General features: G+C 44.1%; 1 protein-coding gene across 1 annotated transcript in view; it reads left to right on the plus strand.

The window, feature by feature from the left end:
• The first annotated feature begins 1,026 nt into the window (after positions 1-1,026).
• LOC138674398 (olfactory receptor 5B12-like) overlaps positions 1,027-15,415 on the plus strand; it is a 29,016-nt gene continuing 14,627 nt past the window's right edge. The window contains exon 1 of the mRNA XM_069762248.1: positions 1,027-1,067. The gene's annotated coding sequence lies outside the window, so the exon portion shown is untranslated. The remainder of the gene's footprint in view (positions 1,068-15,415) is intronic.

Below are 15,415 nucleotides of genomic sequence, written 5' to 3' on the forward strand. Positions count from 1 at the left end.
TCAAGATTGGAGGTGCTCTTGGGGACTTCTGATTTACCTAAACGTCTAACACAAGAATACTCTTCTCCAGTCTTCTGCTGTCAGGCCTTATAATAAGGCTTATGTGAAATGGATGGCGCAGTTGGCACTGGAGGAATGGAGAGAGGTGGAGGATTAATTTTATTCCTCAGTGGAGAGTGCCATGGATTGTTTGATCCAATGAACACTTTGAATTCCATGGGACGTTCTCCAATAAAGTGCCTGCTGGGTTTTATAGATGAGCTTATTGATGGATCCTACCATAGACTATATTTTAGATTTCTGCTTTTCTTTGCTAGAAAAATAATAATGGCAAGTAAATCCACAGACGTCTCCTGTATGCTCCACTGGCTGCAATTACTTCATAAATATGTTCCACTCTATATTAATCCTCTATGCAAATTGGAGATGTGCTTATAGGTTTGTAAGGTCTGGGGACAGAGGTCAGCAATAGCAGACACTGCCCAATAGCACTCCCGGCAGGGTTCCCGGCAGAGCCTTCTGTAATTTATCTCTATCATATGACTGCATAAGGTGTTAATGACATTTTGGGGGATCGGGGATGGGCATGGAGACCGTTATTGTTATTATTATTATTTATGATTGTGTACGAGGTTGTATGCACTGAGTGAATATCTATGACTCTTTAGTTGTCATTTAAACAATGGAAAATAAATCCTTCCACAAAAAATGATTAAAGGTGTTGGATTGAAACATTTTGACCATCTTGACTTTAGCTCCAGGACTCTCAGTTTCTTCTAAACTTCAGGTAGAAATCTCTGGTAACTCGATGACCATTGTCTGAGGTTTAAAGAACTGGATATCAATTAATATTCCCAGATATAGATAATATAATGATCCAGGTAACCAGTCACTAATTGGATTCATTTTCATGAACTCTCTGGAGCTGCGAAGGTTAATGCTCGTGGGACGCAGCGATTGCTATAAATAAGGAGGCAAATGATACAGAAAAAATATCCTGCAGAAGAGCACACAGGTTATATGACTAAAGATTACACAGCCCAGAAATGCGAAATCCAATCTGCTAGGTAAGTGCTACATATGTAAATACATAGATACCCTGGCTGATCCAACCTAAAAAGGATTAAGGAGTATCCCACAATCAGACCCATCATCAGATCCATCATCAGACCCACTATCAGGCCTATTATCAGACCCATCGTCAAACCCATCATCTGACTCATCATCAGACCTATCGTCAAATCCATCATCCCATCCATCATCAGACCCACCACAAGACTCATCATCAGACCCACTATCAGACCCACCATTAGACCCATCATTAAATCCATCATGAGACACACCATCAGATCCATCATCAAACCCACCACCAGACTCATCATCAGACCCATCATTAGATCCATCATCAGACCCATCATCTCATCCATCATCACACCCATCAGATCCATCATCAGCCCCATCATCAGATTCATCATCAGACCCACCACTAGATTTATCATCAGAAACATCATCAGATCCATCATCAGACCCACCACAAGACTCATCATCAGACCTATCATCAAATCCATTATCCCATCCATCATCACACCCACCATCAGATCCATCAGACCCACCACTAGACTCATCATCAGACCCACTATCAGAGCCATTGTCAGACCCACCTCAGACCCATCATCAGACCCACCATCAGTTCATCATCAGACCCACCACCAGACTCTTCATCAGACCCATCATTCCATCCATCATCACATCCATCAGATCCATCATCAGTCCCACCATCAGATTAATCATCAGACCCACCAGATTTATCATCAGACCCATCATTAGAGCCATCACCAGACCCATCATCAGACCCATCATCAGACCCACCATCAGATCCATCATCAGACCCACCACAAGACTCATCATCAGACCCATCATCAGACCCATCATACGATCCATCATCAGACCCACCATCAGATCTATCATCAGACCCATCATCAGACCCATCATGACATTCGTCATCAGTTCCTTCATTAGATCCACCATCAGACCCATCATCAGGCACTCCATGAGAGGATTCTATCAGAGCCATCATCAGATTTATCATCACATCAATCATCAGATCCATCATCAGACTCACCATCAGGCCCATCATCAGATCCCATTCATTTCTTTTGTCCTGTTAGACTGGGTTAAATCCAATCAGTCATGGTTATTTGGTTATTTGAGTTCAGAGAATATTGGGCCCATGGGAGCAGAGAAAGGAGCTAACAAACAGCATGTATGAAAAGATGCCAAAATCCAGAAGCCCAAATTATGGACAGTCATTTTCTGATGCCTTAATAATAATTCCATCACATGTGCAATACTAAGAAAATCCTGAAAACATGATTTGTTGGGGGCAGTGGAGACAGGAGTTTTGGAATGACTGATCTGGACTGATGCAAGGAAGGGCTAACGTCAGGTCAACTACGACCCTGGCAACTGTCTGATTACAATTTAGGGTTTGTGCCAACTAAAGGTACCTTCACACTGAACAACTTAACAACGATATCGCTAGCGATCCGTGACGTTGCAGTGTCCTGGATAGCGATCTCGTTGTGTTTGACACGCAGCAGCGATCTGGATCCTGCTGTGACATCGTTGGTCGGAGCAGAAAGGCCAGAACTTTATTTTGTCGCTAGATCTCCCGCAGACATCGCTGAATCGGCGTGTGTGACACCGATCCAGCGATGTCTTCACTGGTAACCAGGGTAAACATCGGGTAACTAAGCGCAGGGCCGCGCTTAGTAACCCGATGTTTACCCTGGTTACCAGTGTAAATGTAAAAAAAAAAAAACACTACATACTTACATTCCGGTGTCTGTCGCGTCCCCCGGCGTCAGCTTCCCTGCACAGTGTCAGCGCCGGCTGGCCATAAAGCAGAGCACAGCGGTGACGTCACCGCTCTGCTTTACGGCTGGCGCTTACACAGTGCAGGGAAGCAGAACGCCGGGGGACGCGACAGACACCGGAATGTAAGTATGTGGTGTTTGGTTTTTTTTACATTTACACTGGTAACCAGGGTAAACATCGGGTTACTAAGCGCGGCCCTGCGCTTAGTAACCCGATGTTTACCCTGGTTACCCGGGGACGTCGGCATCGTTGGTCGCTGGAGAGCTGTCTGTGTGACAGCTCTCCAGCCACCACACAGCGATGCTGCAGCGATCGGCATCATTGTCTAGATCGCTGCAGCATCGCTAAATGTGACGGTACCTTAAGACTTTTCTGATAAGGTTTTGGAGCAGAAACTGAGGGAGAACTCCAAATTTTTGAGCAGTTTTGAGTTGTTGAGGAAGATTTGGAAAGCTTCTGCTCTCAAAAAACTTTGTCCACACACAATACTCTTACAAACTGATCAATCCTCTGCTCCTTCTCCAACTCCTCATCGGTGGACATTCTACAAAGTAGTTGAGCTTATAAGTATGGTACAATCACTGTGACAGAGAGCAAACCACACGGTGCTCCACCATGGCAACAATATTGCACCAAACCCCCAACCTTAAACTTTCTACACAATTGGCCAACAGTTGGCATCCATCAAGGCGTCTGTTGGTCGGGCACTATGTTGTCACCTTTGTGTAACATCTCAGAATGTGTTGGGCTTAGAGACAAGTTAAGGAAGCACACATCTGTAGTGGCCTTAGCAGGTATGCTGACCACCTGCCACGTCCCCACTAACTAGATGTATAGTGATACATACTGTGGAGTTTACGTCTTATTTCAATAGGTCACCAAGGTGGACGGATGCCTCGGCGTGCATCAAGACTGTGACCACTGTGTAGAGTATCCACCTGGGGTGTGTACACCCAATAGTGGCCACAAAAGTTCTTATATTCTGGGATGGGAAGCTGATGGTTTAATGTATCGACAGATATGAAAAAGAATTTTCTCAGTGCAGAGTACAGATGTGCCATAAGTGACCCAGATTCGAGAAACCCATCAGCTGTTTGCTTCCCCTTGAACCTGTTTCTCTACAGGTGTTGGAGTGCCCCATTATTGTTTCTACACTTTTCTAGAGTCGTTTTTTTTCTTTTTTAGGTCTTTTTTTCATTGTTGTTCCCTCAACAAGTTTGCCTATCTAGTTGTTTTAGACAGATTCGGAAAAATGCAACTTTTTCCAAATTGCGTATTTTTTTGGCTGTATCTCACTCCATTCTTCAGTTTAGCACATTTTTGCAACTTTTCAAAGGGTTTGGGACGTTTGGTGCTGAAAAGTCCCAAAAAGTGGTTAAAGACAAGAATAAAGAGAATGTTTAATTTTCTGCCAAATTCATGAACCACGTGCTCCATTTTGAAGAATTAGTCGCAATAAACCTCAGCGTATACCACAAGTCAAAGAAAGAAAAGGGACTGCAATAAATCATTCATTGGACCCGGAGGTTTCTTCCTGAGTGATTGTGGCAGAAACTGAGCAGAAACTCAAAGTGAGGAGTTTTGAGATTTGGAGGTAAATTTTTTGAGAGTTTCTGCTTCAACAACATCTCAAAAACCTCCATATGGACAAACCCTAAGGCTTTCTGCACACAGAGTCTTTTTGCTTAGTTTTTGGAGAAAAAAATCAGCAGACACTTGAAAAAGGATGATGGCATAAAAAAGCTTTGAAAGTTTGCAAAATGTTGGCCCAACAAGCGGTTTTGCTAAATTTTGGTGACTTGTGGCGTCCTCACGTAATTTTCGCCCAGCTCCGACAAAGTGTGAAGAGTAGGGTGAGCTCAACCCTTGCTCATTAAATTAATGATGAGTGGCACCAAATCCGTCCCCCACTAAAGTAGGACTTATGGTGACGGGAATGTGAAGACTCACGTCACTTGTCCTGTGGTCCTGATTTATTAAGAGGCGTGCAACTCTGAATGAATCAGGCTGACTCCAAGATGCCCCTTCATCAAAACCAGCATGAACAACGCTAGATGAATCAAGACCAATGTTTTTCAGGAATTCTGAGATTTGGAGGAGGATTTGGAGAGTTTCCTCCCTGCTTCCGATCAGTTTCTTCTCCAAATACTCCTTGAACAAATCCATATTTCGAAGAAACAACTTTCTGATTTGTTGCCCATTTAATTCTTTGAATATATCCTCATATCAGAATATCTCAGACCCCTTCACAATTTTGTGGCTCTTCTTTATATATGTAACGGGGTCTACTGTGCTGTAGTACCTCTTTCAGCACCCCCCGTGTTTCAGGAGGTCCACTCTGCTTTTGCTGGATTCTGAATGAAGGACGCTGGCTGGAATTCCTTGATTACGTGAGGGCATATAAAAGCTGACTGCTACTCCACGTATTTCCAGACTAAAAGAACACACTTTATTCACAGCACACAGAATATATAACACAGATACACAGGGCAGGCCAATAGAAAAAGCAGGCCAGACATACAATAGCCGCAGGGGGCCGGAGCCTGCTGATATTTACTGTGGGAATTACAAAGGTGGGGGAGGTCAGAAGGAGAATATCTTGTCCCCTCTGACCAGGGGCGCAGCCTGTGGACTGATGCATTTCACATGGAACCTATTATACATAATATATACTGCATAACATATTCTTGGTGCTGGGGGTTCTATAACAATATATCTTTACTATGAACTGGTGCCTAAAACTGAACAGCGCATTCCAGATGAGGCGGCTCTAACGCTTTGTACAATATTTTCCTGTCCTGCAAGTCCATGCCTGTTATTATAATATGGCAATCTCCTGTTTGCATTGACGCCCCTATACACAGCACATGAAAGTCATCTGAACCCACTGATCTCAACAGAACTAGCCGACCACCTTGTGTGTATGGGGGCCTACCAGAGCAAAGAGTCAGGAAGTTGACGGCTTTAGAAGCAGCCAATTGACATTGTGCTGTTATTTAGTCTGAGACCCACAAGTATATCCAGATGCTTCTCTACAAGTGACTCCTGGTTTTACCAACCACAAGAGAATATATGATGCCTGTCGAAAACCCATATGCTTCTCTACAAGTGACTCTCCTAGTTTTACTCCCACAGAAAATACATGGTGCCTGCCGATTACTATAGCAAGCTGCAGAATTTAAAATTTTCCCACATTGGGCATCCACTTGGTAGATGAGGTGCAAACACTCAGTATTCATTCCAAACACAAACTCCATGTGTTTGTCTCTATCCTGACATCCCATAATGTAATCAGTAGTGTATGACCCCACAAGTCTGTATGTATCCTGACATCCCATAATGTGATCAGTAGTGTATGACCCCACGTGTCTGTATGTATCCTGACATCCCATAATGTAATCAGTAGTGTATGACCCCACGTGTCTGTATGTATCCTGACATCCCATAATGTAATCAGTAGTGTATGACCCCACGAGTCTGTATGTATCCTGACATCCCATAATGTGATCAGTAGTGTACGATCCCACAAGTCTGTATGTATCCTGACATCCCATAATGTGATCAGTAGTGTATGACCCCATGAGTCTGTATGTATCCTGACATCCCATAATGTAATCAGTAGTGTATGATCCCACAAGTCTGTATGTATCCTGACATCCCAAAATGTAATCAGTAGTGTATGATCCCACAAGTCTGTATGTATCCTGACATCCCATAATGTGATCAGTAGTGTATGACCCCACGAGTCTGTATGTATCCTGACATCCCATAATGTGATCAGTAGTGTATGACCCCACGTGTCTGTATGTATCCTGACATCCCATAATGTAATCAGTAGTGTATGACCCCACAAGTCTGTATGTATCCTGACATCCCATAATGTGATCAGTAGTGTATGACCCCACGAGTCTGTATGTATCCTGACATCCCATAATGTAATCAGTAGTGTATGACCCCACGTGTCTCTATGTATCCTGACATCCCAAAATGTAATCAGTAGTGTATGACCCCACGTGTCTGTATGTATCCTGACATCCCATAATGTAATCAGTAGTGTATGACCCCACGTGTCTGTATGTATCCTGACATCCCATAATGTAATCAGTAGTGTATGACCCCACGAGTCTGTATGTATCCTGACATCCCATAATGTAATCAGTAGTGTATGATCCCACAAGTCTGTATGTATCCTGACATCCCAAAATGTAATCAGTAGTGTATGATCCCACAAGTCTGTATGTATCCTGACATCCCATAATGTGATCAGTAGTGTATGACCCCACGAGTCTGTATGTATCCTGAAATCCCATAATGTGATCAGTAGTGTATGACCCCACGAGTCTGTATGTATCCTGACATCCCATAATGTGATCAGTAGTGTATGACCCCACGAGTCTGTATGTATCCTGACATCCCATAATGTGATCAGTAGTGTATGACCCCACGTGTCTCTATGTATCCTGACATCCTATAATGTAATCAGTAGTGTATGACCCCACGAGTCTGTATGTATCCTGACATCCCATAATGTGATCAGTAGTGTATGACCCCACGTGTCTCTATGTATCCTGACATCCTATAATGTAATCAGTAGTGTATGACCCCACGTGTCTGTATGTATCCTGACATCCCATAATGTGATCAGTAGTGTATGACCCCACGAGTCTCTATGTATCCTGACATCCTATAATGTAATCAGTAGTGTATGACCCCACGTGTCTGTATGTATCCTGACATCCCATAATGTGATCAGTAGTGTATGACCCCACGAGTCTCTATGTATCCTGACATCCTATAATGTAATCAGTAGTGTACGATCCGACAAGTCTGTGTGCACAGCTGACAATGTCTGGCCATGCTCCTGATGATTTAGCAAATGGTCTCCAGTAGGATCATATACAACTTCTAGATCAGTACATCAGTGGCACCTGCTCTGTAGCTCCTGCTTAGTCTGTGACTCCTGCTCAGTCTGTGACTCCTGCTCTGTCTGTGACTCCTGCTCTATCTGTGATTCCTGTCAGCCTGTGACTCCTGTCAGTCTGTGGATCCTTCTCAGTCCGTGTCTCCTGCTCAGTCTGTGACTCCTGCTCAGTCTGCTTTCAGTCTCTGGCTTCTCAGTTTATGACTTCTTCTGTCTGTGATAATTACTTAGTCTATGATTCCTGCTCAGTCTATGATTCCTGGTCATCCTGTGGCACCTGCTCAGTTTGTGGCTCCTGCTCTGTGTGTGGCTCTTGCTCTGTCTGTGACTTCTGCTCTGTGACTCCTGCTCTGTCTGTGACTCCTGCTCTCTGTGACTCCTGCTCTGTTTGTGACTCCTGCTCTCTATGACTCGTGCTCTGTCTATGTCTCCTGCTCTGTCTGTGACTCCTGCTCTGCCTCTGACTCCTGCTCTGTCTATGGCTGCTGCTCTGTCTGTGATTCCTGCTCTTTGTAACTCTTGCTCTTTGTGACTCCTGCTCTGTCTTTGACTCCTGCTCTGTCTATGACTCCTGTTCTGTCTGTGACTCCTGCCCTGCCTGTGACTCCTCCTCTGTTATGATACGGTGGTCTAGGAGCAACATGGAACGAGCTCTGAAGGAAGTGGTAACTGTACTGACCGCAGTCCCTAAGCTAAACACAACACTAGAAGTAGCCGTGGAATGCTCCTAACTCTCCCTAGGCACCTCGTCACAGCCTAAGAGCTAACTACCCCTAAAGATAGAAGCAGGAAAGCTATCTTGCCTCAGAGAAAATCCCCAAAGGATAGATTAGCCCCCCACAAATAATGACTGTGAGTGGAGAGGGAAAAGACATACACAGAATGAAACCAGGATGAGCACAGGAGGCCAGTCTAACTAAATAGATAGGACAGGATGGAATACTGTGCGGTCAGTATAAAACACTACAAAAATCCACGCAGAGTTTACAAAAAATCTCCACACCTGACTAAAGGTGTGGAGGGCAAATCTGCCTCCCAGAGCTTCCAGCAAGACAGAAAAATTCACACTGATAAGCTGGACAGACATAGAAAGCACAGAATGGATAAGTCCACAATCTATGGACAGAAAAGGGCAAGCAAAAACTTAGCTTAGCTGAACTGGTCAGGATAACAGGGAACTCCAAAGAGATGTGAATCCAACCAGGAACCATTTACAAGTGGCACTGGCTGAAGATAGAGCCAGACTTAAATAGCCTAGCAGAAGAGACGATAAGTGGAGGCAGCTGATGACAGCTAACTCCAAGGAGCAGCCATACCACTAGAAACCACAAGAGGGAGCCCAAGAGCAGAACTCACAAAAGTGCCACTTACAACCACCGGAGGGAGCCCAAGAGCGGAATTCACAACAGTACCTTCCCCTTGAGGAGGGGTCACCGAACCCTCACCAGAGCCCCCAGGCCGATCAGGACGAGCCAAGTGACATGCACGAACCAAATCGGTGGCATGGACATCGGAGGCAACAACCCAAGAATTATCCTCCTAGCCATAACCCTTCCACTTGACAAGATACTGAAGCCTCCGCCTCGAAAAACAAGAATCCAAAATCGTCTCAACCTCATATTCCAACTCTCCCTCAACCAACACCGGGGCAGGAGGGTCAACCGAGGGAACAACAGGCACCACATATCTGCGCAACAAAGATCTATGGAATAAATAAACCAGGGATTTAAGCTTGAGGAGGCTAATTTGCATATTCCAGGTGTCTTCTGGGAAAAGCGAAGTCTCCCTAAGCTAGAAGATCGTTGGGTACAGCCGGGACCAGCTGCTTGGAAAGCATCGCCAAACCTGTAGGGTATTATTGCAAGAGAGCTTGGCTGAGTAGATTACACAAGAAGGAAAACACACAGCAAGTCAGCAGGATCTAGGAGCAACATGGCAGATGTGACAACCTACATGGTGAGCTGCAGCATGTGCTACATGTTCACAGACCGACCAGAAGAAGAATCAAATTTCACCTGTCAGAAGTGTAGACTAGTGGCCCTTTTAGAAGAAAAGGTGCGGGGTCTGGAAGAAAGAATAGCAACTTTGAAACTCATCAAAGAGAATGAAGACTTTCTAGACAGAACAGAAGCATCTCTACTGGTCACAGAAGGTGAAAAAAGTGTCAGAGAACCTCCAAAAGCAGATGAGTGGAAGCATGTGACCAAAAGAAGCAAGAAGACCATGGAGAAATCACCAACCACACAACTGAAGAACCGATATCAAATCTTTGTAGAGGATGAAGATGGCACACCTAAGGATGAAGCAATACCAGCAAGCAAAAAAGAAAAGGGCACACAGCAACAAGTGACAGCAAAAAGTACAGCCAAGAAGCAACGAAGAGTGGTGGTGGTGGGAGACTCACTACTGAGAGGCACAGAAGCAGCCATCTGCAGACCGGACATAACTGCAAGAGAAGTATGCTGCCTTCCAGGTGCGATGATCAAGGATGTGACCGATAGGATACCAAAGCTCTTCAGCTCCAAGGACGTCCACCCATTTCTTCTGATACATGTTGGCACCAATGACACGGCAAGGAAGGACCTACCGACAATCTGCAAGGACTTTGAAGAGTTGGGGAAGAAAGTAAAGGAACTGGATGCACAGGTAGTTTTTTCTTCTATCCTTCCAGTAGACGGGCATGGCACCAGGAGATGGAACAGGATCCTTGATGCAAACAACTGGCTAAGACGATGGTGCAGACAACAAGGATTCGGATTCCTGGACCACGGTGTGAATTACTGGTATGATGGACTCCTCGCCAGAGACGGACTACACCTCAACAAACCTGGGAAACACACATTCGCCAGAAGACTCGCTACACTCATCAGAAGGGCGTTAAACTAGAAGAAGAGGGGACGGGAAGAAAATCATTAGACTTGAACAAAGAAGACCCAGGAAAACATACTCAGATGGGAGGTAAGAACATTTCTAAAACAATCCACAGCGAGGAGATTGGAACAAAACAAAATCCTCTAAACTGCATGCTCGCAAACGCCAGAAGCCTGACAAACAAGATGGAAGAACTAGAAGCAGAAATATCTACAGGTAACTTTGACATAGTGGGAATAACCGAGACATGGTTAGATGAAAGCTATGACTGGGCAGTTAACTTACAGGGTTACAGTCTGTTTAGAAAGGATCGTAAAAATCGGAGAGGAGGAGGGGTTTGTCTCTATGTAAAGTCTTGTCTAAAGTCCACTTTAAGGGAGGATATTAGCGAAGGAAATGAGGATGTCAAGTCCATATGGGTCGAAATTCATGGAGGGAAAAATGGTAACAAAATTCTCATTGGGGTCTGTTACAAACCCCCAAATATAACAGGAACCATGGAAAGTCTACTTCTAAAGCAGATAGATGAAGCTGCAACCCATAATGAGGTCCTGGTTATGGGGGACTTTAACTACCCGGATATTAACTGGGAAACAGAAACTTGTGAAACCCATAAAGGCAACAGGTTTCTGCTAATAACCAAGAAAAATTATCTTTCACAATTGGTGCAGAATCCAACCAGAGGAGCAGCACTTTTAGACCTAATACTATCTAATAGACCTGACAGAATAACAAATCTGCAGGTGGTCGGGCATCTAGGAAATAGCGACCACAATATTGTACAGTTTCACCTGTCTTTCACTAGGGGGACTTGTCAGGGAGTCACAAAAATACTGAACTTTAGGAAGGCAAAGTTTGAACAGCTTAGAGATGCCCTTAATCTGGTAGACTGGGACAATATCCTCAGAAATAAGAATACAGATAATAAATGGGAAATGTTTAAGAACATCCTAAATAGGCAGTGTAAGCGGTTTATACCTTGTGGGAATAAAAGGACTAGAAATAGGAAAAACCCAATGTGGCTAAACAAAGAAGTAAGACAGGCAATTAACAGTAAAAAGAAAGCATTTGCACTACTAAAGCAGGATGGCACCATTGAAGCTCTAAAAAACTATAGGGAGAAAAATACTTTATCTAAAAAACTACTTAAAGCTGCCAAAAAGGAAACAGAGAAGCACATTGCTAAGGAGAGTAAAACTAATCCCAAACTGTTCTTCAACTATATCAATAGTAAAAGAATAAAAACTGAAAATGTAGGCCCCTTAAAAAATAGTGAGGAAAGAATGGTTGTAGATGACGAGGAAAAAGCTAACATATTAAACACCTTCTTCTCCACGGTATTCACGGTGGAAAATGAAATGCTAGGTGAAATCCCAAGAAACAATGAAAACCCTATATTAAGGGTCACCAATCTAACCCAAGAAGAGGTGCGAAATCGGCTAAATAAGATTAAAATAGATAAATCTCCGGGTCCGCATGGCATACACCCACGAGTACTAAGGGAACTAAGTAATGTAATAGATAAACCATTATTTCTTATTTTTAGGGACTCTATAGCGACAGGATCTGTTCCGCAGGATTGGCGCATAGCAAATGTGGTGCCAATATTCAAAAAGGGCTCTAAAAGTGAACCTGGAAATTATAGGCCAGTAAGTCTAACCTCTATTGTTGGTAAAATATTTGAAGGGTTTCTGAGGGATGTTATTCTGGATTATCTCAATGAGAATAACTGTTTAACTCCATATCAGCATGGGTTTATGAGAAATCGCTCCTGTCAAACCAATCTAATCAGTTTTTATGAAGAGGTAAGCTATAGGCTGGACCACGGTGAGTCTTTGGACGTGGTATATCTCGATTTTTCCAAAGCGTTTGATACCGTGCCGCACAAGAGGTTGGTACACAAAATGAGAATGCTTGGTCTGGGGGAAATTGTGTGTAAATGGGTTAGTAACTGGCTTAGTGATAGAAAGCAGAGGGTGGTTATAAATGGTATAGTCTCTAACTGGGTCGCTGTGACCAGTGGGGTACCGCAGGGGTCGGTATTGGGACCTGTTCTCTTCAACATATTCATTAATGATCTGGTAGAAGGTTTACACAGTAAAATATCGATATTTGCAGATGATACAAAACTATGTAAAGCAGTTAATACAAGAGAAGATAGTATTCTGCTACAGATGGATCTGGATAAGTTGGAAACTTGGGCTGAAAGGTGGCAGATGAGGTTTAACAATGATAAATGTAAGGTTATACACATGGGAAGAAGGAATCAATATCACCATTACACACTGAATGGGAAACCACTGGGTAAATCTGACAGGGAGAAGGACTTGGGGATCCTAGTTAATGATAAACTTACCTGGAGCAGCCAGTGCCAGGCAGCAGCTGCCAAGGCAAACAGGATCATGGGGTGCATTAAAAGAGGTCTGGATACACATGATGAGAGCATTATACTGCCTCTGTACAAATCCCTAGTTAGACCGCACATGGAGTACTGTGTCCAGTTTTGGGCACCGGTGCTCAGGAAGGATATAATGGAACTAGAGAGAGTACAAAGGAGGGCAACAAAATTAATAAAGGGGATGGGAGAACTACAATACCCAGATAGATTAGCGAAATTAGGATTATTTAGTCTAGAAAAAAGACGACTGAGGGGCGATCTAATAACCATGTATAAGTATATAAGGGGACAATACAAATATCTCGCTGAGGATCTGTTTATACCAAGGAAGGTGACGGGCACAAGGGGGCATTCTTTGCGTCTGGAGGAGAGAAGGTTTTTCCACCAACATAGAAGAGGATTCTTTACTGTTAGGGCAGTGAGAATCTGGAATTGCTTGCCTGAGGAGGTGGTGATGGCGAACTCAGTCGAGGGGTTCAAGAGAGGCCTGGATGTCTTCCTGGAGCAGAACAATATTGTATCATACAATTATTAGGTTCTGTAAAAGGACGTAGATCTGGGGATTTATTATGATGGAATATAGGCTGAACTGGATGGACAAATGTCTTTTTTCGGCCTTACTAACTATGTTACTATGTTACTATGGAAAACATGGCAAAAGAGGCTGGAAGAGAACGAAAAGACACCGGATTAATAATTTCAGAAATTTTATAAGGACCAATAAACCGAGGCTTAAACTTAGGGGACGAAACCTTCATAGGAACATGACGAGAAGACAACCAAACCAAATCCCCCACACGAAGCCGGGGACCAACACACCGACGGCGGTTAGCAAAACGTTGAGCCCTTTCCTGAGACAACGTCAAATTGTCCACCACATGAGTCCAAATCTGCTGCAGCCTGTCCACCACAGAGTCAACACCAGGACAATCAGAAGGCTCAACCTTCCTTTTTGGAAGTGCATTTGAACAGCAAGGTTGATTGCTGTTGAGGGGAACTAGGAAAAAAAAAAAAAAAAAAAATCTCTATAAATCTTCAGCAGAGCGAGTGTGAGCGAGCTGAGTGTGACCAGAGCGTAAGTGTGGACGGCGGTAAGTGTGACTTGTGATTCAGTGAAGAGGTATTTGGAAAGCCTTTAACAAATACCTGTGTGAATTGGTGTGAGTTGCTGAATTGGGGGTAGCTATATTCATAAGGGTTAACTTAGGGTGGGGGCTCATAGTTAAGGGTTTATAAGGGGCAGCTGTTTGAGGCTCAAGTCCTTTTTGGAAGTGCATTTGAACAGCAAGGTTGATTGCTGTTGAGGGGAACTAGGGAAAAAAAAAAAAAAAAAATCTCTATAAATCTTCAGCAGAGCGAGTGTGAGCGAGCTGAGTGTGACCAGAGCGTAAGTGTGAACGGCGGTAAGTGTGACTTGTGATTCAGTGACATTGGAGTCAGGGAGTTTTCAGGGGAGGAATTACTGAATTGCTGTCTGATTTTTATTAACCCCTTTCTGCCATTAGACGTACTATTGCGTCCATGTGGGGTGGGCTTTACTTCCCAAGGACGCAATAGTACGTCATATGCGATCGGCAGCGCTCACGGGGGGAGCGCCGCCGATCGCGGCCGGGTGTCAGCTGTTTATCGCAGCTGACATCCGGCACTATGTGCCAGGAGCGGTCACGGACCGCCCCCGGCACATTAACCCCCGGCACACCGCGATCAAAGATGATCGCGATGTGCCGGCGGTACAGGGAAGCACCGCGCAGGGAGGGGGCTCCCTGCGGGCTTCCCTGAGCCCCCCGCAGCAACGCGATGTGATCGCGTTGCTGCGAGGGTCTCACCTCCCTCCCTGCTCCCTCCAGCCCCGGATCCAAGATGGCCGCGGATCCGGGTCCTGCAGGGAGGGAGGTGGCTTCACAGAGCCTGCTCAGAGCAGGCACTGTGAAGCAGCCTGCACTTCTATCAGATCAGTGATCTGACAGAGTGCTGTGCAAACTGTCAGATCACTGATCTGTGATGTCCCCCCCTGGGACAAAGTAAAAAAGTAAAAAAAAAAAATTTCAAATGTGTAAAAAAAAATAAAAAAAAATATTCCAAAATAATGAATAAAAAATAAAAATATTATTCCCATAAATACATTTCTTTATCTAAATAAAAAAAAAAAAACAATAAAAGTACACATATTTAGTATCGCCGCGTCCGTAACGGCCCGACCTATAAAACTGGCCCACCAGTTAATCCCTTCAGTAAACACCGTAAGAAAAAAAAAAAAAAACGAGGCAAAAAACAACGCTTTATTATCATACCGCCGAACAAAAAGTGGAATAACACGCGATCAAAAAGACAGATATAACTAACCATGG

Source organism: Ranitomeya imitator, chromosome 4 (assembly GCF_032444005.1).
Source record: "Ranitomeya imitator isolate aRanImi1 chromosome 4, aRanImi1.pri, whole genome shotgun sequence".
Classification (NCBI taxonomy): Eukaryota; Metazoa; Chordata; class Amphibia; order Anura; family Dendrobatidae; genus Ranitomeya; species Ranitomeya imitator.